The 27,034-nt window shown below is 43.5% G+C and overlaps 1 long non-coding RNA gene across 1 annotated transcript; it reads right to left on the minus strand.

Annotated features, from left to right (window-relative positions):
* Positions 1 to 589: 589 nt before the first annotated feature.
* LOC108163642 lies at positions 590 to 26,311 on the minus strand. The gene is made up of 4 exons (XR_001775702.2): positions 26,140 to 26,311; positions 24,310 to 25,880; positions 23,941 to 24,186; positions 590 to 995 (listed from the first exon to the last, which is right to left on the minus strand). It is a non-coding gene; the product is annotated as an uncharacterized LOC108163642 (long non-coding RNA).
* Between the last annotated feature and the right edge of the window lie 723 nt (positions 26,312 to 27,034).

Consider the following 27,034-nt stretch of genomic DNA (forward strand, 5'->3'; position numbering starts at 1 on the left):
GGGAAAACAGTTTTAAGCTTGGATTTTTATGGGCTTTTTCAGCCTCTGCAGAACAGTGGCTTTTAAGGCAATTTCCTGTAGCCTCTAGCTTATGAAACTTCTACAAATTTAACTAGTTTTATGGGCCCAGAGGAAACCTATAAACTAAGCAACTCTTGGGGCACACAACTCAATTTCGAAACTGATTTGATCTGCCCTCCCCCCGATGGATGACTTTCTCTCACCTTTAAATGTGTTTTTGTGTTTAACATCTCCAACAACATGCCACCTATCGAACCTATCGAAAAGGCCTCTGCCAACAAAGGACCCATGTCCCAGGACCTCCTACCAGTCTAAAAAAGTCCCCAAAAAAAGGATCGACGTCCATTCAAATTGAAAAATTTACGTGAAAAACATGCAAATTTATGCCATAAACACAATGAGTTTAATGTGCGAGTGGGAGGACACACACAAAGCAGAGCGAAGAGAGAGATAGAGAGAGGACAGCCGCATTCAGGGTTACGATTTGTAGGCCACACGACCAGCCCCAGCCGAAAAAAAGTAGAGAAAATATAAATAAAACACTTCACTCCATTTTTTTTTTTTTTTTTTTTGTGTGGGGCAAACACAACTACGATGATGCCTCTCGCTGCTCTGCTCTGACATTTTATTGACAAAATTATTGAACACGTTTCGACCGGGCCGCAGCAGCAGAAATCTAGGCGACTCAGGCGGCAACATAATGGCGGCTCTGGCCCCATAAGCCCACCATTGTGTCCGCCCCGAGGGCCATGGGGCAGGCTTTTCCAGGTGTAGCCTGGGCCGGGGCCGGTGTCTGGATGAGTGGGATAATGGCCAGCGTCGGGCATTGAATTTATATGAATTTATAATTGAAAATTAAACAAGTGGCAAAATGTTTGCTGGGGCATAAAACGCTGATGATTGGATGCTCTTAAAAATTGTATGCTTACCTGTTTAGCAGCTTTTCGTTTTTTAGGGGGTACTTTATAGGGTATCTATAAATAATAAAGAAACAAATTATTCAAATTTCATAGAATTAAAAGCTAATAGAATGGGTTTACAGATCACGTGGATTAAGGCAGAAATACATTGAGAGATCTCTCTTGGAAAAGAGTTTCCTAATAGTCTCTCTTGGAACCAAAATAAACCTTCCTTTTCCCTCGATCAAAGACACTTTTAGGCTTCCAGAAAAGGGATACCGAAGGAATTCATAGAGGATTTCTTATGATCTGTAGAGGATCTCCTAGGGAGTGTTCTATGGCTCACTAAAAGATCCTTAAGGCCTAATGGTGGATGGTCTGGCGTTGATATAGTTTTATTCCACAAAACAGATTCCTTTGCTTAATTTCCAATTAGTTTTAAGATGCTATAAATATTTGTTGTATACTCCCTGCGAGAAGCATAAATCATTTCTCCCCTTCAATCAAAGATATAAGCACCCCGACATGCCACACGCCACATGCACCTTCCACATGTCATTTTCCATCTACCCCTGAAATGAGTTTTGTGTCAGAGAGAGACAGGGAGAGAGAGCGAGCACGATGCACGAGGCACGATGCACGTTGAGTGCTGGTTGGTTGCACGTTGCATTTATAATGACAAATGCATTTTTGATAGAAAACCCCATGGAGCGTCAAAATTCTCATTTGTGTATGCGATGCATACTATATGTATACACACACACACACACATACATATATGTACTCGTATGTATATGAAAATCCACGTGATAGGAGTGTGGCATGTACTTTAGTGGAGTGTACGAGTACGAGTCGGAGTTCTGCTCGCTCTGTCGCTCTGTTATGGATAGCCTATACCCGTAGCTAATTTGTTTGCCTAAAAGGGTGCTGGGGGGAGGGGTGGGAGGGTGCATGTATACACACACATATGCATGTATAGTGTATGAAAGCGATATGTCAATTTGGAACACCCACACATATGTATATGGACTGATGTATGGACATGAATAATCCTACACTCGAAAAAAAACACAACACTCTGATATATATTTCTCCAAAATGTAGGCAATGGACTCTCTCTCCCAGTGTGGCTTAGTCTTTAAGAGTGGTCTTCATTTCGAGTCTGTTCTCTCTCTTCCAGTGTGGCCTAGCAGTACTCGAAGAGCTGCAGTCACTCCTTTTGCCATTTTATAGCCGAAAATACGAAATTTCGAGCGGGCTTTCGTTCTCTCTTTGCCTCTATCACCATCACCCAGTGGCTTGGCACCAAAACTGAGAAAAAGTTTAAAAAAAGTCGTCCTAAAATTTTGCCATTTTTTCAAATATTTTCCTCTCTTCCAGTGTATCTTAGTATTAAAAAATAGGCCTTTTGTGCCAAAGAGCGGCACTCTCTTTGCTATCGTTTTAAATACCCAATATACGAAAATACGCTCGCCCTCCCTTGCCCTTTCCCAGTGTGGCTTTGTAGTTAATTTCGTTCCCTAATATAAATCAAATTTCCCTTGGAAGCCACAGTACACCTTATACTTCAAATCTAAGATAATTTTCCACCAATTTAGCTAATAAATTTCTCTCAGTGTAGACCACATAAACTCCCGTGTAAGGGGGGGAGTTGGATACGCCATTTCAGGGCATTCCGTCTGCCTTTTGTTCGGCGATAAACTTAATTTGAATAATAAATTACGTTGATATTTAATCAGCGTTGTCCTGCGATAAAATCCAATGGCCCCTAGAGAAGGACATTGATAGGGAGGGGGAGAGAGGTAGAGGGTGAGGGAGAGTGGTCCGACGAGTGCTGGCGTGCAGCTGATAATGGATAAGCCGCGAGTGCCCCGAGTGCCCCGAGTGCCGCGCCGTGTCCTTTGGTGAGGGTCCCAGGGTCCCGGGTCCTCGGTTCTGGATACTGGCGCACGCACTGCCCATAAACTGCATGAAGTCATTATCGTTAAGCGGAATTTGTGTTAATCTGATAACAAAATTATGAACAATTAAGTCATTGCATGCGAATTGAAAATTTAAAGCCAACAGCCACCCACCAGCCAAGGACGTGCACGATCTGAAGCCACATTCAAAGCGACATTAATGCCCCGTGCAACACAGATATAAATGTATCTGTGATATATGAATACACATAGATGTATGCGGATTTATCTGCGAGTGCCACAAAAGGGCAATGCACTCCACAGATACAAAGATACACAGATAGACAGATGCAAAAGGCATCAGCAGACGCAGACCCGGCCATGTCGCATAAATGAGCAACAGACAAATGCAAATTAAGCCCCATAAACAATGTCGCATATTCATACGAAGCGCCACCAAAAATGGCCTAAAAAAAGAGTGGCTTAAAGCACCAGAAGCTGTACATTTCGCTTACACGGCAATTATGTTAAAATATTCACAGGCACAAAAGCCACACGGACACAAAAACCAGACGGGAATGCGAATGCGAATGGGAATGGGAATCAGGTGAGACATGACCCCGGGATGATGACTGACGGGCAGATGACCTGTAAACAAGGCTGCGTTGGGTACAGGGTAGGAGCTAGGGAGATCATAAAGGAAGAAAACTTGGGAAAAATATAGGTCTTTAAGCCTTAAATAGGACACAATTTGACACGTTATAGCACGGAATAATATTCGTTAATAAAATATAGGTTTGTGCCCTGTTGAACCACTTTAATACCTCTGTTTTATCGGGAAATCTTCAGAAACTTCTTGGTCGCCTCTTAGGAAAACAAAACACTTTCAGAACTTGCAGAATTATATGGAACATTATTAGAAAAGCAGGGAAGAATGTATTTCCCATCCGTATAGACAATACATACCTATGGACCATATATGTATATGTATTTATCAGAGATAAACCTATATCCAAGCCCTCCTTTCATTCTTTCTGTGGCCTGCAAAACTAATCCCTCAGATGCCTAGATTGGCCATACTTTGACTGTGGTCCCATATCCATGCATGCTCGGGCATATACCCAGTCCCTAGTCTCAAAAAAAATGGAATGTGGAAAATGTTGCATCCACAGCAGACAACGTGCCACAGCCAGCAAACAGCCAAAATGCCAAAACGGACAAATGGAGTCATTAGAAATCAACGGATATGCAGCCCTCAGCGGAAAAGTATGCTACGAAATACGAGCATTTTCCAGCTCTCTTTCCGCGAATGGGTGTGTGTGAGTGAAACATATGTTTTGTATGCAATTTCATTAAATAAACACACAACGAGAATGGCAACAACACAACATTCCCCCAATTATGGGAGATAAAGCGGGGCGCTTAGGGTCGCGCGTTTTGTGGTTTACCCCCCCTGACACCCTGTGGGGTGCGGTGCGGTGCGGTGCGGTGCGGTGCGGTGCTGCTGCGTGCAAGTGGAACAGCCGCCATGTTTTGTTTCCGCCGGATATGGCACACGAAAGTTGTAACCAGAAGGGAAGACAGGAAGAGAGAGTTGCCAGAAAAATGTAAAAATAAAAGCCCAAAAAATGCAAAAGTGCAAAAAGAAACAACAAAAAAAAAACAGCAAATCTAAAACCATTAAAATCTAATGAGATTTAAATGTAAATGCTAGTGCCAGGGGGGGGCGGAACGTGGGGGCCACCGGGGGCGTGGCCTGTTTTCTGTTGTGTGTTGGGCAAATTACCGGAATTTACATAAACCATTGAGCAGGCGAAATGTGCTGTGAGAAAAGCGGTTTCGGGGGCGACAACTAATTCGGAAGTGTCCACCAGGAGGATGGATGTTCGTTTACATGGGGGGATAGGGTGGATAACCCCTATGGAGAACCCCTGGGGATTGCTGGTACGGGAAGAGCCCAATTGTGTGGAAAACAATATTCATATGCACTCAAAGCCCATAAAAGTCGTAACATTAATCATTTAATGACACTTTTTGCTGTGGGGTATCTTCAATTCGTTGCCATCTTTTGCGCTTAATTTTCCACTCATTTTGTAATTTATTTTTTATTAAATTCTTTCCTCTTTTTTTGTGTCACCGTCACCGTTCCGGTGCGTTGCGGTCATTTTGGTCAAATGTTTGCCAGCGACAACGAGTGGTCGTTGTCATTGTTTGCCGTTTGGCTATTGACATTACACCCCACCCCTCGGCCCCCCACAGACACTGTGGCGAAGCTCTTACAGGGTCCTTTACATCCTCCCCCCTTCCCCCTTTTTACCACTAAAAATTTAATTCAGAAAAAGCGAAAAGAGAGCGAGAAAATTGTTGAAAGTGGCAATCAAATTTGCATGCCTGTAAATTTATAATTTAAATGAGCCGCCAACCGACACGCCAGCAGCAAAGTAGGCACTAATTTGGTACTCCCATTTTTTTGTGCACACGCTCGGCGTTGGTACCCTATACTCGTTAGGGGTGAGGGTATGCTAGGACTCACAGTCGAAAACACAGTGGACACAAGAGCTCTACGCAAGCACACAGTCGTTTATACCCTCGGCGATCACTCGGTAATCCAAAGTCTTCGATCGCATCGGCGCGTCTCGGTTTTTGCCTTCCTTCATTCCACGCCAACGACGTCGAGCATCAGTATTCCCTTGCTTAGGCAGAAAGAGAGCGCAATACAAATACAAAATATATTGCTTTTGCTTGCCTTCTGCCTGCAAATATTTATCAGCCGAACGATCAGCCGCGCGGGCAGAAGCCAATGCAAATCGCACAAACAATTTTTCCTAGTTCTCGCTTAGCCGTCGCTTCGTTACCTTCGAGTCGTGTACCTGCAGGGACTTGCCAGGCAAGGCAGGCAGGCCCCATAAAGTGTGATATTTTTCTGTATTCCTCAAAGAGAACCGTTTTCTCAGCAAATAAAATAATTTCTTGCTAGCTTGGAGTGTTTGTTCTTGCTGTTTTTTTTCCGCAAAAGCTTGCAATAATTTTAAATTAAATAGAAATCGCCTTGCCGGGTATCTTTATAGTCGGAATACTAGAATAAATTTTTGTTGCTGGCTATCACACACATAAAGAGAGAAAGGGAGAGGCAACGATAGAGCTAATTGCTTCTAATGAGCAATCCAACAAGATGACACACAAAATAGGAGCACATTTTTGCCATTGTTGGTGTTTTTGCTGTTGCTTGAGCTTTCGTTGTCGCCTCCGTTTGTTGTTGTTGCTGCTGCTGCTGCTTCTGATGTTGCTGTTGTCATGTGTCGCGCAAAATGTTGACAATGAAAATGATTATGACTGACTGCATGCTGGGGGGTGTACATCCACATCCACATCCACATCCACGTCTCCGTCTCCGTATATGTTATATCAAAGCGAGAGGAGCTACATGGAGGCGCCACCAGGAGGCGGTGGCTGGGATGTCGGCTGCTGTTTGAAATTGCTGCGACGTGTAAATGTCGCTAATGTGCCGCGAGGACAACGACACAGTGGGTCCTGTGTGGGCTCTGTGTGGATGTGATACTGATGCTGATGCTGACGCTGATGTGAAGAACGTAGCCATCATGGCCAGAGATGCAGGCAGGTGTTTTGGTAAGCTTTTGGCCTTGTCTAAGCCAATGTCAAAAGCGAAGCTAGCTGACAAAGGGAAACAGCAAGAGAGAGAGAGAGGGAAGAGCAGGGAAATGGTGGAAAATAAAGCTAGAAAAGCAGGGCTGGAGATGCCGAAGGTACAGATACACTTGTAGAGCCATTTTTCTATGGAATTTTGGGATTTTATAGTCTTCCAAGTACTGCTGAGCCGCGGCGATCAAAGGCCTTTGATTACCTTCGAGTGATTGCCGACAAGACCCCTAGTTTGACAAAGGTTTCGTCTGCATTGCAAACATATAATGGAAACCATAATACCCTGTACTCAAAAGAGTACGAAATGAGAAAAAGCATAGAATAAAAATGAGCGGCAGAGAGAGCCCATTATAGCACACATCGTTAGCCATAAGGTTAAGCTGTTTTCATAATACTAGCGACACACACACACACCCACCCCCCGCACACCACACACTCCCCCCACAGATGCCTCTCTGCCACAGCTGTCGCGTGCCCCAAAGTCAAATTAGATTTTTATGTTAATTAAAAAGGTACGGCACACACACACACACACACACACACATTCTGGCTTCTTGAAATCTGATTTTCCTCCCAAAATCAATTGCTTGGAAATGGATCTTAATTCCCTCTAGATTTTGGCCAAGAAGAAAATTGCCCAACAGCTGACAAATCGATGATTGAGTGAGTGATTGAGCCAATGAATGACTGAAGGACTGAATGAATGAAGAGCAGGTGAAAGTTGAGCGCTTAAATGATAGAGATTTCCAGCGGCTTATTGAGAGATTAACCTTTGAGTGCGGGACACAAGTTTTTGTGGCAGTAAAGAGGGGTTTAGAAAGAGGATTAATGGCGGGATAAAGAGACAGATGCAGAGAGGGCTGTGGGGTAAGGGAAAGGGGGTAGTATGTCCCCCTTTAGATACTGATATATCTTCCTGGTTAGGTTTTCTAACCTTGGGCAAGTCCTTCCTCCAAAGGCGGTCCCCAGAACACCCTTCAGCATCTCCTCAAATCAGAGGCCAATTAGAACCTTTCAAATAAAACTCATTTCCCTGCTAAAATCCCTAATTAAAATATAATTTCAAGGCGAAAATCAAAAACTCAAGTGCCACGTGGAGAGATAGACATTCATATGTTTCGGCACCCACCCTCCCCTTCCCCCAACCCCTCATACTTTTAAGAGTTGATAACTTTTAAGTCGAAACGAATGCCCCTCGAATCACTTGTAAAGTCAAAGTCATTCACAATATGCCCCCTGCCCACCCCCCCTCCACGTCACTAGGCAGCCAGGCCATACTTCATTTCATTTCATAAATTACGAGGAAGGCATTAAATGGTACGCCAACCACTTGCCGCCCTTTCTGCCCCCTCTGGCCCGCTTTTTACCTGAAGTCCTCAAGCCATGGCAAGAACTTCTCTCAAAGCAATTGATGCGCAACATAAATCTTGAGGCATGTGAAGAGGCGTAGGAGCAGCCACGGAGATAGAGCCGCCTGCAACTCGAAAGTCAACCTGTGGAGGGGTGAATGCTTAGGGGTTGCGGGGGGCGGCATGTGGTGTTTGAGGAAGTAACAACGTATCAGTCGCTGCTATTTATCATTTAGGTCTCTCTTCGCAGTTAGTCAGTTAGTCATGCCATCAATTCCTCTTTTTCCCCCCCCCCCCCTTTTTATTACACAGGGTAGTGTCGGAAGGTTAAAACGGGGTATATTGTGTTCAAGGGGAGTATGTAAGAGAACTGGGAAACGTTTTCTCAAGTTTTAGGGAATTTTAATTTCAAAATCTTTTTTTGTTGCACAAAGTACGAATGTCATGAATTTTTAAAAGAAATTTTTAAAGAAAGAAGCCCATAGTTTTTACAAATTAGCTCTACATCGTTTCATATTTTATCACAAATTAATTTTTAAATTTAGTTGCACCTTAAAAAAAAAGTACTTTAGACAAAAAGAACACACAGTATTCATAGATTACCTCCAAAAAGAACTATACACTCCATCTTTTACTAGATCATAGATTTTTCTGAAGCATTTTGTAGTGGAAGAAATTCTGACTTCTTTAAGAAATTAATTTTAACATATCCTTCCTTCATCAGAAATAAATTTCCTAAAGAGTATTAATGATAGGATAAAATGGAGTGCCTTTTGCTTGGTATTGCATCCTAAGAGAGAAATTAGACCGCTTAAACCATACAAAGAAGAAAGAAAGAAATCATCGCTTGGAAATGTAGGCACTGAAGGACCCCTGTAGAGAACCCTATTTAAAAGTGAAGTCTATAAAAATGGTATTTTTTAATTTATTTTCTTAGGTCTTTGTTAAAAGTCCGTGGGTCTCTGTCTATCTGTTGTTTTTGGCTGCAAAAAATGCCTATAAATCAAGGTATAAACTATGGCTATCAAAACATAGAGAAAACATCATCTAACCATCCCCCAGAAACCATTATAATTAAATACATTACATATTAATCACATAAACCATGGAACTAAGTCTTCATTTAAAGCAAGATATTCACTACATTCTTTTTTACATATTTTCCAAAAAAAAAAAAAGGTAACCTTTAGGGGGTATTCCAAGGTCCTTATATCCTGCCCCCACATATATCATTCTTATTCGTTTTTCTTACGTGTGAGTGTGCGTGCGTGTCTGTGTGTGTGTGTGTGTGTGTTTGTGGTGTGAGTGATTGCAATTCTGCAACGATTTTTCTTTTCGAGTGCCGTTGCCGTTGGCCACTTGGAAAGTTTCATATTCCAGTGGCAGTTGAAGGCAAGAAAAGGATTTTGAGCAGCGAAGAAATGCCGAGAAGGACAAGTGGGCGAGCAGGTCCATCTTCTTACCTCCAATCTGCCGCCTCCTTGAGGCCCCTCTAACCACCTCCCACCGCCAGGAAGAAGGCTTCCTGTTTTGTGATTTTAATTCCGATTGACAAGAAGTGGGAGCAAGGCAGCGATTGAAGGCTGCTTCCGAAGGGCTGCGAGAGGGGGGGTGGGGCGGAGAGGGCGTCAGGCATTTGTTCAGTCAGTGTCAAGGCGGTGTTATCCTCTGCTTTGCGCCGTGCCATGCCGTGCCGTGCCGTGCCATCTCTCAGGACACTGTCTTCGTAATGGACTTGGCACTTTGCAACTTGCCCATTCAAAATGTGTGTGTAAGAAGTTTAAATCGCATTCACAAGCAGGCAGCAGGACGACAGACAGGCGAACAGACGGGCAGGACTCCTGGGGGCTCTGATGCTCACACTTGAATAAATACCAGAGGACGATGGACCAGCACCCGGATGACGATGGCTATGACGGTGACGACGGCGACGGCAATGTCATTGCAATTGCAAATAAATAAGAAAGCGCAACCAGCGCGCCAGGATCTGCTGCGGAACGAACAAAGTTTCAGCACAGGAAGGAGAGCCGCACAGCCGTCGAGCCGTCGAGCCGTCGAGCCGTCGAGCTGTAGCTGCGGATGAATGTTACGGGCTGGGGGTGGGGGCGGAGGGGCGGTTGGGGGTTTTAAGTTGCTTGTAATAAAATTGCTGCAAGGACTTCAGAAAAGTGCAAAAATGAAGTGCACAGATGCTTATCATACCGGGCTGCTTGCTGTCCTCCCAACCCTTGATTTTCCTCAGTTTTTCCCAGTGAAGTGCAGAGATACTTTTTCTATGATTTAACCGACACCTTGCACTGGAATACAGACTGCCAGGGAGAGGGGAGAGAGGGTGGATGTCACAAAAATGAGAAATAGCTTTGGTCCAAAAGCCTGCAAAAGCTGCACTCAGAGAAATGCGTATAGGATTAAACCTCTCTTAACCTCTCTGGGTAAATCTAGATCTCTATGTTCCAGATCCATCATTAGTTTCATCTCTTATTCAAGGTCTTCTTCTATAGAATCTTCTCCAAGGCCAAACCTCATATCTTGTTCCTTTTTCTAGTCGAGTTCTGGTTTTATTCAGTCCTGAACAAGTCCATTAGCTGCCCAATCTATAGTCTAATACTTGGTCTGGAATCTCAGGTATCATCGCTAATCATCCCTAATCCTATCTAGCCTCTTACCTGTTGACAGTTTTGTATTCCACTCCCTTCTTTCCAGTCCAATCTCCTTAGTCTTTCAATTATTTTCTGCAATCCTTTCATTCCAAGTATGATAAATCCTAAACCTTTGAATAATCCTCCAAAAAAGCGAAAGTTTCGCCGGCAACAGTAGATTCCATAATCGATTTACACAACCCTAAAACACACCACACCTCCACACACCTTGCTTCCCTGCTTAACACCCCCATTAATTTCTCTCACTGCATTTACCTGCTTCCGTTTCGGGGTGAAAAGAAATGCTAAGTAGTCGTCTCTCCTGTCCGTAAGTCGGATCTACTCGGATAGGGAGCCACCGATAGGAGTTGCCAAAGAGAAGGAAAGCAAAGGAAGTGAGGAAGAGAGGAGGAGAGAGTGTGTGCGTGTGGAGGGCGTGTCAAAGCTCATTACTTGTTGTCATGTTGCGATTACGTTGGGCAGAAGCTTACGTTACGTAAAATGTAATTCATAGCCATGTGAGTGGGGGATTGCAGAGGAGTTCGTGGAGCCAGCAGCCGGGAGCCAGCAGCCAGGAGCCTGGGTGTCATTATGAAGTGTCTGTGTTCCTGTCTTTGAGGGAATCCTGCCCCAGCTGCCGCTCTTCCAGCAATGTGATGTATGGCTGTCATTTTCCTCCCATGTGAGAGATTGTCTGAGTGATTGTACGGCGTCTCTAGTCCGCCCGTCTGTGTGATAAGCCTTCGCTAACTAGCTCTCCCTGGTTACAGATTTGTAGCAGTTACTAAAAGTTCACTTACAGCAAAAGAACTCCTCCCCCGCCCCACCAAATACAGCGGATAAGCTGCAACGCTCCATCGCTCCTTCGCTCCATCGATGGAAGGGCAGGGACCCTGGAGGACGAACTCCTGGCGCTAATGTGACTTACACTTAACAGCCAACCATGTGCTGCTCTCCATCTCCATCTCTGTGGCCTGGAGTACTGTACTTTTGTGCGCCAATTGGAAAGCCATGCAGTTTGTAAACCAATAAGCATGCTTCGTGGCAGCCAGAGACTTGTTCATTGAAATGTTTTCTCCTTTTTACACAATTATCGGCTAATTAAAATGAATTTGCAAACGGAAATACATAGTAGGGAAAGTTTTCTAGTTTAGATGGCTATGCCAATGGACGCGTGTGTGTGTGCTCGTATTGTCGTGCTACCCTGGACATTTCGGCGATTGGCAAAATATGGAAATTAGTTTTATGGAAATATAGAATCTAGAGAATTTTTTAACCCGGGAATAAGCAACTTATTGAGGCTTCAAATGCATAGCTGATCGCTCTACATGTTGCATGGCGGAATCTCTCCTAAGCAATGTACCAGACTGTAAGATTGATCAATGCTGAACTGTTAGAGAACAGGTTTCTAGTATTTTCCCGATAATTAAGTATTGTACAGGTATTACATAGGTCAATAATTTTTCTGGTATTCGTTCTGGTATATTTCTAGTTTTACTTTTAGTATTTTCTGATATTATTTATACCAAGTTTTGGTATTATTTTTATTATTTTTTTGGTATTATTTTTAGAATTTGTATGGAATGCTAAGTGTGTTACTTTCCAGTATTTTTTCAAAAGTTTTCTTACTAGTATTTTACTTGTATTTGCTCCAGTACTCTACCAATAGTATTGCCTCTATTACTTGTGGTATTATTTTTATTATAATTTCTAGTATTTTGGCGGTATTATTTGTACTATAATAATTTCAAGTATGTTTTTGGGATTATTTATAGAATTTAGAGGTCTTATTTCTAGTATTTATCTGGAATTAGTTCTAGTATCTAGCATGTCTTTTTTGTTATTTATGGTATATTTCCAGAATTTTCTGCTCTGTTTTCTAGTATTTTTTGCCTACTCATTCTACACAATTATATTACTATCATTTACTGTTATCACCTGTATCCCGTATCCGCCCACGAATAATGTGTCGTGGGAATAAAAAAAAAGAAGAAACGAGAAAGAGATAGAAACAATATACACCTCCTTAAAGTTATGACCCTATGATAACATAGGGACCCCTGGGATACAGTGACTGATACACAGTATTCCCACAGCTCATCATCATCCTCTGTGGCGCATTCTCCAGGCACCTAGAGCACAGCACAGCACAGCATTTCGATGCCGAACAGCCAGGGAGAAAAAAATAAACTTTGCCAAAGCAAAAATTGTTACTAAATGGTTTATGCGCACATGGAAGGCACGGCTCTGACGTACAGCAAAAAAAAAAGAACACAGGAAACTAGAAACAACAAAAACAAAAAAAAACACTAAGGAAAACAAGTGGGAGAGAGAGGGAGAGCGAGGGAGAGGGAAAGAGGGAACCATAGAAAAATAAATGCAACATGTAATGATTGCAAAAGTTATAAAACGTAAATTAAGTTGAACGAATGAAGAGTTACCGACCGAACCTCTGAAGCTGGAGCATAATGAAATGAAAATGGGGAAAAATCTACCTCCCGACAGCCAGGAAAAGCCGGCAACAAACAGAAGCCGCACACACACACACACACACACACACACACACACACGCACAATGTTATTTTCCAACTTTTAATGCGAGGAAGAGAAGGAAAAACTGTAGGAAAACTATGAAATTAACTGCTTATTAAGGGCAGCATGGAAGCCTGTGATGGATTCCGCTTCCACTACTGTGGCCGTGCTCTGATGCGCTCTGTGCAGGGCTGTGCAGGGCTGTGGACGGACGGACGGACGGACGGACTACTTCAAGTTTTGTCAAGTGAAACTTTTCTGCCAAATGGCATGGAAAATGTTACAACAACCAGCAGAGAGCCCACAGAAATGGCGGAGCCAGCGACTGAGACGACAGACGACAGAAGCATCATTAATTATTTTGCTCATTAGCGTGTGTAAGAGACATTACTAGCCAGCCAAGAGAACCACCAAAAGCAACAACAACAAGAACAACAGCTGCAGCTACAGCTACAAAATGCATAGGAAAATTCTTGAAAATTTCTTAGCTAAGGGCTTGGTTTTTCGCCTGATGTCTCAGCATCTTAGAGATAGAGCTTTGTGCCGTGTCAAAAGCAGCAAATGCAGCACAAAAATTCCAATTGGAAATTCCCCAAAAAATAAAAAAGATTTATGGACTATGGAAGGAGGAAGGATTCAAGGCTGGTATATATCGTATTATAAACAAAAGAAAGAACTATTTCATAGATGGCAAAGCTATGGGTAAGGCCCGCCTTTCTTCGTCGAAAAAATAAGATTTAGGGGATTGTAAGGAAATGTAGAGGGTTTTCAATTGAAAACCTTAGAGAGCCTCTATCGCTATCCCCAAAAAGATACTTGGTATATTCCTTCGAAGACATGGGGATCTTTTATCAATCAGGTCTTCTGGGAGATGTTTCGTAAGAAGGTACATACATAAGTTTGTCCCCCCAGGACGTATGTTCGTCCATCCCAAGAGCACTTGATGTCAATGATTTCAGGAGAGATTGAACTCTAATCTTACGACTTTTTGGCCATATCCATCCATTAGATAATCTATTAAAACATTTCAATCTTAAAGACTAGAAAAGAAGAGCTCTAACAGCTCGTAGAATCAGCAAAGAAGTTTGATAGAAAGCGGATAGCCATAAAAAGTGAATATAGATACTTTTATGATCAGAGATCTTTCTATAACTACTTCATCTATCAGGAAATCTAAAAGCATCTAAATCATCAGCTTTAGATCAGTAGTAAAGGGAACCTTTATTGCAATAGAAAACCCATTAGATCCACCTCTAAGACAACAATAATGTGCTATAGATCTCCTTCCAGTCCAAAACAACTCAAAGAACCTCTTCTGTGAGAAAGAAATCTCAAAGCATGTAGTGAAGTGACTCCAATCTTCTATGGTTTCTGTATCTTTATGCTTTAAAGAAAGGTCACGTCACTATCCCCTCTGGAATCCCGCATTCCTTGCACTTTTGATAAAAGCAATTGCAGATAGAGCATCGTGGCAGCATCGTTGCTGTCGTCATCGTTGTCTGCCGCACTTTTGCTGCTGCATCACGTAGGAAAAAAAAGGGGTTCGAAGGGGCAGTGGCAGTGGGGCGAAGCAACGATTCAAAGTCAAATCTACACAATGGATCCAAAATGTGTGCTTAAACATTTTATTTATCACGGCAAATACATGCATAAGAATGCACCATACATGCACACACACATACAAAGATACGAGTGTGTGTGAGCCAAGGAGAAGCTGCAACCGGAAACGGAAATGGCAGCACGTGTGGGGGGGGGGGGAAATATGCGAAGTTTCTGCATCACGTTGCGGGTATTCAATGATTTCGTTCCACCAAACCTCCTGCTCCTTCCCCCCGCGCATTTATCGCAATTGTCTGCATTTTACAGTTTTCTGGTTGTTTTTTTTTTTCAATTCGCGAAGAGTGAGATTTCTGCTGAGTGTTGCTCTTTCTTATCTATATTTTCTTTTGTTTTTCTTTCGGGAAAAACAACGGAGGGGAAAACTAGAATCTAAAAGTTTTCTGCGTGAAGAACTGCATTGGCACAAGTCCTTGAAAGGGGGGCTGGGACTGGGGCTGGGCTTCCGTCTCGGGTATCTTTTAATAATGGCATAATACCAATTGAAAACTTTTACTGTTTGACTACGTGAGTCATTCACATAAAGTCATCATCAAGGACTATCAAAGAGCATTACAGTTATGAGAAAACAAGCACATAAAGAGGGGGAAGCGAGGGATGAGTATTCCAAGGATTGTGCCAAAAGTTATCATTCTTTTATAGTCGTTCCTGAGGGGCACTTCCTGTCGCTTGTGTGTCTGAGATTAGTCATCGGTAAACTGTTCGTAAACGATAGGCAATCGCATAATCAGCTGTGTCCTTGATAATAGTAAAAGATTTGGTGCTAGTTTTATGATTTTCATAGAAGTTATTGAAGAAACTTTGAGTATCTTTGAAGAAAAGAGTTTTCTTACTGGAAATAACAAATAAAATGTATATTTTATCTATGACAAAATTTAGAGCAGTCTTTCTTTAAAGTTCTTTCAAAAAAAGGTTCGTTTTTCTAACAAAAATTCCAAGAAAATTGTTTTATAAATTATCAAAGTTTCAATTGCCTCCAAAGAGACTTTTCGCTTAAGATTTGACCTTCGTTTACCTTCAAAGCACTTTCTTTCCAACCCATTAAGAACCTCTAAAACTCTTTCGTTATCCGTCAAGGTTGAAAAATTATTTCCTTCTTCTTTTAATTTCCTTTTTCGACTTGCCACCTAATCCCCCGAACCCAGCCCCAGCACCAGCACCAGCACCCTACCAACCAGCCCGCCCGCCCTTCAGATTACGACCTTGCCAAATCTCCAACTAAAATTAAAAGCAAAAAAATTAAATTAAATGCAGTGAACCATTAAACGGGCACATAATCATTGATCTTTTAATCAATTTGGGCAGGGCCAATAAAACAGGGAGAGCAGAGGGACAGCGAGAGAGAAAGAGAGAAGGCGAGAAAAAGCCAGAGTCATAAAACATTGTCTATATGTATGTAAGTTTACCTTTGGGTACGGTACGGGGTCCGTCCGCTTGTGCAGATTAGGCCAACTTTTAAATGGTTTTAATGTGCTTTTTATGGTCGAGACTTTGGAACCTACGACTACAACCAATGCAGGGAATACGAGGGGTAAAGTATGGCAGGGCCAAGCACTGAGCGAAAACACTAGGGATAGCCTGAAAGTTTGTATTACGATTCGAATTTTGAGCAGTTGTCACAGAAAACACTCATTATTGCACCCTGTACTCGTTACGGGGTGAGGGTAAACTGGGACTTACACTGGGACACAAGACAAAAGAGACTTACGCAAGCACACAGTCCTTTATACCCTCGGCGATCACTCGGTAACCCAAGCCTTCGATCGCATCGGCGCGTCTCGGTTTTTGCCTTCCTTCATTCCACCCCAACGACGTCGAGCATCAGTATTCCCTTGCTTAGGCAGAAAGAGAGCGCAATACAAATACAAAATATATTGTTTTTGCTTTGCCTTCTGCCTGCAAATATTTATCAGCTGAACGATCATCCGCGCGGGCAGAAGCCAATGCAAATCGCAACAACAATTTTTCATAGTTCTCGCTTAGCCATCGCTTCGTCACCTTTAAGTCGTGTACCTGCAGGGACTTGCCAGGCCAGGCAGGCAGGCCCCATAAAGTGTGATGTTTTTCTGTATTCTTTAATGGGAACTAGTCCCTTAATAATTTAGCTAATTTCTGCTTAGTTTTGTGCATCAGTGCATGGCATAGAGTCCCATAGCAGGGATCGGCACGCATACATATTTGTCACATGTTTTTACAGGTGTGTGTGAGCGGCAGAGGACTTTTCTATGCACATAGAATGGGGGCTTGCCGATCGCTGATATATTCTTATAGAATTGTACCACTGGCTTGACTATAGCTGAAATTTCTGCGTGTCTTATAGTAACTCCCTCATTTCGTTCCTTCTTTTCTCTCCGTGTAGTAATCATTTCACCTTCCTTCCTGGCATTTCCTGGCATTCGCTGGCATATGAGTAATGAGAGTTTTAGTATGCTGCATTGATTTTTCATTTCATTTCAGGACCGTCCCCCCAAACCCCCCCCCCCCCCCCCTCCCACCAAACTCGACCCTAATTACAGGACCTTCTCCTTTGGGTCCTTCTGTTTTGGGGCCTGTCACAAGATTAGAGGAGGGAAAAGCAAAGTTTTTTCTGGCTCCCGAAAAACTTCTCTCTCGGCCTGGACCTCTGGAGGCTCTGTTATGACATTGTAAGCGACCGATAAGCAAATGTCATAGAGGAGAAAAGTCAGAGGGGGTCAAAGTGGGGTAAGCGGTCATGGATAGGGTCAAAGTTGCAGTCGCCTTCTGCCATTTGTCATTTAAATTTCCCAGTGAAAGGGCAAAAATGTCGGAAGAACGAGAAAAATAAAACGGCGAAACACACACAGAGACATGGAGACATGGAGACATGGAGACTCTATGGAGAACTCGGAGAAAGCGGCAGTAGTAGCAGCCGGTCTCTGGGTTTCTTGGGGCGGAATTTGCATCTGTCTCTGGTGTAGACCTCTTTCATCTGTTCCTTTGTTTTGCCTTTTTTGGTTTTTATCTTCAGGGCTCCACTCTCCCGTTTGCGGCTCCAATCTCCTGATGCCCCCAATGCTGTGTCGAATAAAAAAAGTTGAAGTGAAAAAGTTAAGCAATTAACAAGCTGATAACTTTTTCGAGGCCCCCACTTGCAGCCTTCTCGTTCTCTTTGGCTTTCTCCGAGCCTTCTCCGAGGCTTCTTTTATGCCCTACCCCCTCTCAGCCCCCCCTTTCGGTCGTATCACTTTTCATTTACTGTTTGCATACAATTCGGTGTCAGTTTTCCTTGGTTTTTGGGGTCAAACGGGAGTACTCCCTGCCTCAATTTTTGGGCTAAGAGTTTTATAGCCACAAGGGTCTGCCGCCATAAAGAGAGAGAGAGGACGTATCCCGGGGGCTATAAGCGTATCCGGGGCTTATGTGCTCATACGGTTCATAATTGCGGTGCGGTAATTGGCCTGACAATTGCTACACGAATGCCGCACACAAAAATGCTTCACTGCCCGCTTAAGTATGCTATACAAAAAAAAGTGCTCCTTTCTTCTTTGTGCTCCGACTGGGAGAGGTACAAAAGAGTGAATGAGGGAGCCTGTTGGATGTGTCGTCTGTGGTAGAGATGGACAGGGTTTCGAATTCGAAGTCTGGATGGAGACGATAGAAACTCACGAATTTGCACAGCCCTAAAAACCCCTATATACATAGGTATCTGATATATATAGATATCTGATGGATACAGCCTTTTTTTCGCTTTATTTTTCATAGAATTGTTCCAAAGTTCCATTAAGAAAAAAGAGATAAAAGATTTAAAATTCTTAAAATTAATATCTGAATAATATTAAAAATATAATATTATATAATAATAATACTAATTATAATTTCAATCAATTTTTTCGTTAAATAAATTAAGATAAATATTGATTCGTAATCTAATATATTTTTAATAATTTTGAGGCACAAATTTCATGCACGAATTAGGGATAAAATTCCCCCATCACAAGTCCTTTTTGTCACGCGGAATACCTCCTTCCCAGACCATCTCTTAAGCGAGTTGCAACCTTGTTGAAAGGTTATCAAGTTTAATGCAGCAGACATGTAAAACAATGAACACGAAATGCTGCCTTTTAGCTCTTTTATGAAAGACATTTAAAAGGGAAACACAAACCAAAAGGCTTTAAAAAAATTCCCTTGTATTTCCATCTTTAAAACTGCCTAAATATAAACCCAAGAAAACCCATACGGATTAATAAGCTTTTCAAACTTTTCCCAATAGTTGACTAATTGTTCCGCAAAGTTTTGGCCCATCGAAAACTTTTTGGCAACAAAATTTATGCATTTTTCAATTAAAATCCACATGTCACCAATAAAAATGGACATAAAAAAGATTCAAGTGAAATGAAAGGAAAATGGGAGCATAATAAACAAAATGTAACTAAATAAATCTTTCTATTTTCTTTTATAAATATTTTTCCCCCAGAGAAAGTTCCATCGAATTTGAGCCCCACAATAAAGCACTTAATATTCAAATTAAGCCAATTCCCAGAACATATCCGACTAAAATACCAATAAAAAATGTGAATCATGTGATTTCCATTTCAAAAAACTAAACTGCAAAACCGCTTCATGGACTGTCAACCCCTTGAAGGGAGTGGCATGCCACAGGCCATTTGACACATTCCGCCAGCTAATGCTAATGCACAGTTCTCTGGAGTTTACAAAAGAAGATAAAGGAAATGTTCTTTCCCAGCGAGAGGGAGCGAGACAGATCCAGAGAGAGAGATTGGGATAGAAAGGGGGTTGGAGGGCTGGGGAGGGGCTGAGAAAGATGGCCATCTTTATGTTTTGGGCCAAAAACTGACAGAAATAAAGTGAAGTTGGTCATAAATTTGCTTTTACGCCAAGATGACTTCATAAAGCGACAAATACGCAAAGCATAATGCCGAGTGCAGTCAACCTAAGACTGGAGGGAAAGAGAGGCAAGTACACAGCGAGAGAGAGAGTGAGAGATACTGTAGGTAGTGGGAAAGAGACGGAGTTATATGGGGCGTAAGCAGCAGAGGCGCCGCAATGCAGGCAGGCACCCAAAAATTGTTGTGTTTTGTGTCTGGGGCTTTGGCATTGTCGCCGGATCAAAGATGCAGGAGAAGGAGGCGCAGCAGGAGCTGTAGGAGGGGGTGTAGAACGAGAGAGAGAGAGAGAGACAAGAGACAGCGGTGCCAGGGCCCGTGCTTGTGCCTGTCCTGTCGACCGTTCCCAGACGACGCTGATTTATATGCATATCTCACACACACCAAGAGAGAGAGAGAGGGAGAGAGAGAGAGGGAGAGAGAGAGAGGGAGAGAGAGAGAGGGGGGTGGGCGGCCATAGAGATAGGGACAGCCAGGCAGCAGCCGAAAAGTGGATCCTGGATCCCTGGAAGAGGAGATGGACGACGCCGTCGGAGGTGCTGCCACGCGCATTTTTTCCGATTTTGCATTGCATACTTTTTGGCTGAACGCGTCGCTGCCTGTTCAATGTGTGAGGGGCAAAGGGAGAAGAAGAACGCGGGGGGGTGGAAGATGGTGGAGCGAGGAAGGAGGCGCATGGATGACACAGTGCAAAAGTATCAGAACAAAAGGGAAGGGCCAAGACACGGTATAAGAAACAGAAAGTGGGACCGTACCCAAAATTCGTGACTGAAGGAACTGTTCGTTCGGAGGAACTGTATAAAAAGGATTGTATAAAGGAGTAGGGAGTACAGAAGAAAGAGGAGCAGCACTCAAGTCCACTAAGAAAAGGAAATGATTTCCCAGAGATCGCTCCCACGATAGGGACATATTTATGGCAGGGCTTGTTTCACAGTCGAAGGCATAGTGTGACTGCCTCACCTCACAACAACACACCCTGCACCTATGAGAGGATGAGTAGAGGGAGGGAGGGAGGTAGGAGCCATCCACAAGAAGAAGTGCAAAAAACGTCTCCGATTTTTTTCACTTTGAACACAAATATTGAACGTTTACATTACTACCAACCGATTCACCCCGACCCAACCTCCCACCCCTGTTCCCCATGAATGCCTGCGTACATCCCCCCCCCCTGCCCAGCCCCCTTGCATTCCCCCCGCCCCTCGCTCAGCCGTCTGCTACGCATGAGAGCATTGCAAGTCAGCAACGCGAACGAAGAGAAATTGCCAAAACGAAGCAAAAGCAAAAGGAAACCAAAAAAAAAAAACAGTAAGCAGCAAAGGCAACAACAACAAGAGATGGGAAGCTATTCGTAGAATCGATGATCGAGGGTCTGAATACCCTAAGAGAACAATCTTTGTTATGACAGGGATAGGGAAACGTTTAATAAAGAGATATTTGTTTTGGAATGATTCATAAGATAAAGTAATCCGATCCGTGCACTTAACTGAAGGATCTGTGACCTTTTTTGCGAGAAATATCTGATAATAGAGATTGAAAGAAGGATCATAGTTGATTGAAGGCAAGAAAGAATATATATAATATATAGGACTCTTAAAGGCCTCTCTCTATTCAGGACAAACCTCTTCCCAAAACCAATATACCCTATCTGTCGGGGGGTATAACAATAACGACAATAACGGAGCCATGCAAAAGATAGCGGCACCAAAGGGAAGCAGCAGTCTGCGTGAGTGAACGAGAGGGGGGCGGGGGCAGAGCGGAAAGGCGGAACGGAATTGTGAGCAAAGAATATGCAGAAGAGGAAGCGGGATGATGACAGCAGCAGCAGCAGAAGAAGGAGAAAGGAGAAGGAGAGGGAGGGGAAGCACGAAGGAAGCTTACAAGCGCATTTCGATTATTGTTGATGTAATCATAATTTTTCATTTCCAAAGTAAACGATACGCCACGCCACGCCTCCTTCCAATGCCTGTCTGTGGCACACCCCCTTCTTCCACCCACCCCCTCCCCATCCACCTCTTTTTCACATAAAGAATCGACGAGAATTAAACGAACTTTTCATTTATTTACACGAAAAGCATGAGAAACGCGTTTAAAACGCGCTCCGCGTCGATGATTTAAGTAAACAAACAGTAAAGCGGCGCAGTGGAGGGAGAAGCGACTATGGGGATACCCTAGAAAAAGGGAAAGCCATATCTTTTTCAGAGATCATGGATGGATGGCATCTCGTGATGCACTGCCAGCCTGCGGTTTTTTTTTAAAATCCCTTTTCGAGGGTATGAAAAAACAAACAAAGGCGCAGGACACACAGGATGACAAGGCCTACCCGGATCTGGCAGAGATTTTCGGTTTGGAGCCGACTGTGGTCTGTACGCGGGGGAGCAGCAGCAGCAGCAGAGGATGGGGCCGGGCCGGCTGTCTTGCATCATTAATTACAATTTGAGCTGCACACGCAGAGCCGAGATTCGAGGGAATAAACAGCTGGAAAGCAGGAGGCTGGTGTGGCGTGGCGGGGGGGAGCGTTACATAACCAATACTGGCCCGGGAAGCCTACATATATCTGTATATGTCTGTATATGTAGAGATATCCCTGGCAGACTGTGGGCTGCGCTGACATTTTAATTGCACTCCATGACTCCAGTAATTCGCTTAATTAATCAACATTTTTTTTTCGCTTATCAATATCGGAAGGAAGGCGTTTTTAAAGGAACACGCCCATAAACTGCCAAACAAATTGGCATGAAAACTCAATAATTTGTCTTCTAAAAAGGAAAACAAACACACACAGGGATTAATCATTAATCATTAAAGGATTCTACAGTTCTTAAAGATTGCATTTTACCATTAAAACACTTCTTGAGTCCCACATAATTTTCATATTTTAAGTATCCCCACATTCCCCAAAAACAAATTCCAAAAGGCACTAAAAAAATGTTCAGGCAATTTCCAGAGCAATTGTTTTAAGGATCCTTGGTATCCGCTTGAGGTCTGGGGCTCCCAAAACCTAATGCGTAAATTACCATCGTTGCCACATCAGCTGAGCCATAAAATCAGCACACAAAAGCATTTGCCGTGGTTATATGGGTCAAAATAGGGGAGCCCCCGCCCCCCAGAGTAGGGGAAGGAGGAAGGCCGAGGAAGGAGACCAAGAAGGAAACGGTGTAGAGGCCAGGTGACGCGGGTCGGTAATTTTGCAGTAATTGAAACCATCAAAGCATAGGTGGGTGCCATTTGTGCGACAGGAATGGAATGGAATGGTGAGAGAGGGAGAGAGAGAGAATGGACATGGACTGAGGAGAGTGAGATGGCCAGATGTGGCCGTGTTGGGCAATTACAAACACACACAGCCACACACACACACACACTGGGACACACACGACAAAATGATAATATTAATGCATATGGAGGCGGTCACCTGCACTGGCACTGGGGCCTCCTGAACGCTCGGTCTGCTCGACCCTTATCGCAAATGCGGCGAATATTATCTGCGATAATGAGAAAACTAATTGTGAGCTATGCAAATGTGGCACCACCAGATGCACCTGTACATCAGTGCTGTGTGCTTGTGTGTGTGTGTGTGCGCTTACCAACACTGGCCAAGTGTGAAAGCAATTAAATTTGATAGTTTATCAGAGAGGGAGCTGGGAGTGGGAGAGGGAGAGTTCATTTGAATAAACGGAAATTGGAACGACGACAAACACTCGACTGCACTCGGGTTGCCAGCCTTACTTTTGTTCGTTCAATGAGCAGCACAGCAATCATTAGAGATAACCAAATTGGAGACTTAAAGCTTAATTTCTCTTCTAAGACCAGTTCTGTTTAAGGACGATATCTCTCCGCAGCGCAGTGCAATTACCAATGCAAATACCACGCAAAAACTGTAAGGACAAATGGGAGAGACTCTTGGGGGCCGAAAAGTGAAAGTCGATAGGCGTCCCCTTCCCCAAAATGGCCGCCGCTGATGAGAGCAGCGATGCAACTTGAGAGCTTAATTGCAATGTCAGCGGTGACGATCTCTCTCACGGTTGTACTCTTCCACTCTTCCTCGCTTTTTACGCCCATTTAATACCTCTCTCACTCTCTTTGAGTCTCTCTCACACAGTAAGCTGCTCATTTTCAAACAGCAGCTGCAGACCAAGTTGTGATTTTACAAGGTGGGGCTTGCAATAGGTTTGATTAACATTTCTGTGGCACATAACGAGTGGGATATTGTATACCTCACTTTTTACAAATACACCTTGTTCCTGTTAGCTGATTTTGTTCCCCCTTGAAACTTAAAGACGCAGCCTTCTCACTCACTCGCACACTCTTTCCCCCTTTTTGTCACCCTAAACTCTGTTCAATTTGCAATTCAAATTGTTCGTTCAGCAAGTACCCTGGGCAGAAGGTATGATGATTTTTATCAGATGTTTGCAACGTGGAAACAGACCTGAAACAAAATTAATGCATAAGGTTCAGCTTACCGTTTCCTTAACGAAAGAAAGATGAAATTGAAAGAACTTGCTTCGCTCTCTTCATTCTATTGCATTACAGGAATTAGAGGGTGGAAGCTGATGCTCGAAGCGGGAGAGAGTCAGATCTGCAGTATTTGGAATGCCTCTCACGCCAAAATGAGCTTCCCTTTGAACGCTCTCACATTCCGTTTTGATGCTCTTCTTCACTGCGATATTTCATGATGAGTGCGAAAGGGACATAACTTCGCGTCTTTTCTGCCAAATTTCCAAAAACGAACACAGGTCGAAAACGTAACAAAAACAGATTTTAGATTTGTTCACATGAAAAAAAAAGGCATAAATAATATGTTAATCTGCATATATTTAAAATAAATATACCTGTATCACACTTTGCCGCACTTTTCCTCCGTCGAGCTGCCTTTTTGTGGCCATCTTGCGCCACCGCCCTTGATTTAACACATTTTCTTGCATTGCACACACATTTTTTGCACATTTATATCTAATCACTACAGCAAACTTTATTTCACACACCAGCAACATATTTCCGATTGGATTTTTCACCATTTTCCGCATTTTCAGGGATAGAAACGCGGAGCTGATTTGCCGACGGGCGCATGTGCCGGGTGAAAAAATTGGAGTGAGAGCGGCGCTAATGCGTTCGTTCTTCGATCTTCTGCTCCTCTTCCTATTTGCTCTCTCTCCCACGCTCTATTCGGGTGCTTTTGCGAAAACGAAAAAAAGTGAGAAAACGGCAAAATAACGCATTGTTTATTTCTACACATGAAAAAAAAAGAATTTATGCAAAAATAATTTGTTTGTCAACATATTCATATATCACATATCAAATATATACACATACATACATATGAACATACATACATATGTACAATATCACAAATTACTGCACTTTTCCTTCGTAGATCTGCTTTTTTTCGCCATTTGCCTTTTTCTGCGCCCTCGCCTTTGATCAAACACATTTTCTTCCACCAAAACACACTTTGTTGTACATAATCACTGCACCAATACACTAAGCTTTACTTCACACACCTGCGCCAGATTTTTCCCATTGGATTTTCCACCATTTTCCGCATTTTCAGGGAATAAAACGCGGAGCTGATTTGCCGACGGGCGCTTGTTCCGGGTGAAAAAATTGGAGTGAGAGCGGCGCTAAAGCATTCGTTCTTCGATCTCCTCTTCCCATTTGCTCTCTCTCCCACGCTCTCTCCGCTACTTTTGCGAATGATTAAAATGTGCAAGGTGGTCCGCTAGCTCAACAGCACTACTGAGAGCGCTATGACGTCATGTTTGCTGTTGTACTAAGCAAAGTAAATGTAGTGGTATAAGTGTAGAGTGGCGGCCCCAGCTGCGTTTTATGTTGTCGCTGCGCTGTCTGTGGCAGTGACTGAGGCCGCTGGCAGAATCAGAAGCTGAAGCAGCAGCAGAGGCGTTGAGTATGAAAATTAATTCAAGCGAATTCCAGGTGTGCATTTGACATCCACCTGACAGGCATATTGGGCCACTTTTGTCACATTATAAACAATTCATTTGCAATTTGATTGCAGTTATTGGGATTGGATTGTGTATTGAACAAAGACACGGCATTAAATGGCAATCGATGGATATGGAGCTGTGCAAATGCAGATGGAGATTGACAGGGTAATTACGCTGGGCGTTATATCTGGGCTGGCATTGGTGTAGCAATCACAGACATGGGGGCTATTCCGTAATTAAATTTAATATCCAAAGCGCTTGTTGCATTTATTAAATATTTAGCACTAGCATTTGCCATCTGTTTTGTCTTTAACCCTGATGCAAATCCAAAAACTGTCAACATTTCTATCGCTTTAAGATGTACATATCTCTGCTCTGGTTACATCCCAGTTTGCACAGTTTCAGAACTCTGCTCTGTAGGGACATCTTTCCATCCCAGCCTCCCTCGCTGCCAAGAACTGCAATGAAAACCACAATTTTGATTAGAAAATTGCACAAAGTTCTGGTTCCCGTTGTGCTGGCTTGCATAGCAATCCAAAGGGCTCCAAGCAGCCCTCCCCAAGTGCCCCTCATGCCCCACCTAATTGACGGTTAGCTACTGCGGTGGCTGACTCTTATCTAACCCTTACTTTTACCCTTTACCTATACCCAACCCTTACCCTTTTGTCTTGGCCAGCACAAACCACCGAAACACGTGCTAAATTGTTTGCACTTTACCTTTTGTTCCTCCGCCTTCACCCTTCACCCTTCTTCCTTCTTCCTTGTTCCTTGCACCTTGTATTTTCTTTATCAGCACCGGTTCCACCGCCCTACCACAGCCGAGCCCACACAAAAGCCACAAAGTGGACAGCTCTGGTTATAACGGTGACAGCTGTTCTCACGTTGACAGCTCATTACATAACCTCAATCTTCTCCCGCTCCCCACCCACACCCGCTCCACACTGTCTTCTCTGGTAGCCCCTCTATTAGTGGGGCAACGCTGTAACGCTGTAAGTGTAATTTGCAGTTCAATTACCTCACTAATATGGCATGTCGATATGGTCGCCGCGGTGGTCTCGGGGCGACAGTCTCCCCCACTGTCATTGGCCTTCGGGCTCCTCATATGCTCTGCCCACGCATGTAACTCGAATTCGTTAATTATTTTGACAGTCGGACGGTCATGTCGACAGCGGAAGGCGAAAGGGGGCCTGACGAAGACTGATTACTCTCTCTCCAGAGAGCGGTTATGATTCCAAATGGCAGATCTAATTCCAAGCCAACAAGTAGCCATTCCCAAAATGTGGGTAAACTTTCCGAATGGCCGAAACCAACGTTCGCTGTAGGACAAACCGCACGACAAAGTTGACCGACCCTCATCAATGTCCCGGTCCCGGTGACCGAAGAAGTTACCAACTCGAGAAGTCCTGTTGTGGCCACACATGAAACTTGCATGACTCTCTCTGTCCTTCCGGCTCTTCTTCTTCCGCCGCGCCTCCTACTGCTTCGAGGCAGTAAGCCAATGTAACCGTAATTTGTGTGGCAGCCACAGCACAGCGCCCAGTCATTTTGGCCAGCCACTGATTATGCTATCCCGAAATGGACATGATGTCAAATTGCCGGAGACACATGTACC

Source organism: Drosophila miranda, chromosome 4 (assembly GCF_003369915.1).
Source record: "Drosophila miranda strain MSH22 chromosome 4, D.miranda_PacBio2.1, whole genome shotgun sequence".
Classification (NCBI taxonomy): domain Eukaryota; kingdom Metazoa; phylum Arthropoda; class Insecta; order Diptera; family Drosophilidae; genus Drosophila; species Drosophila miranda.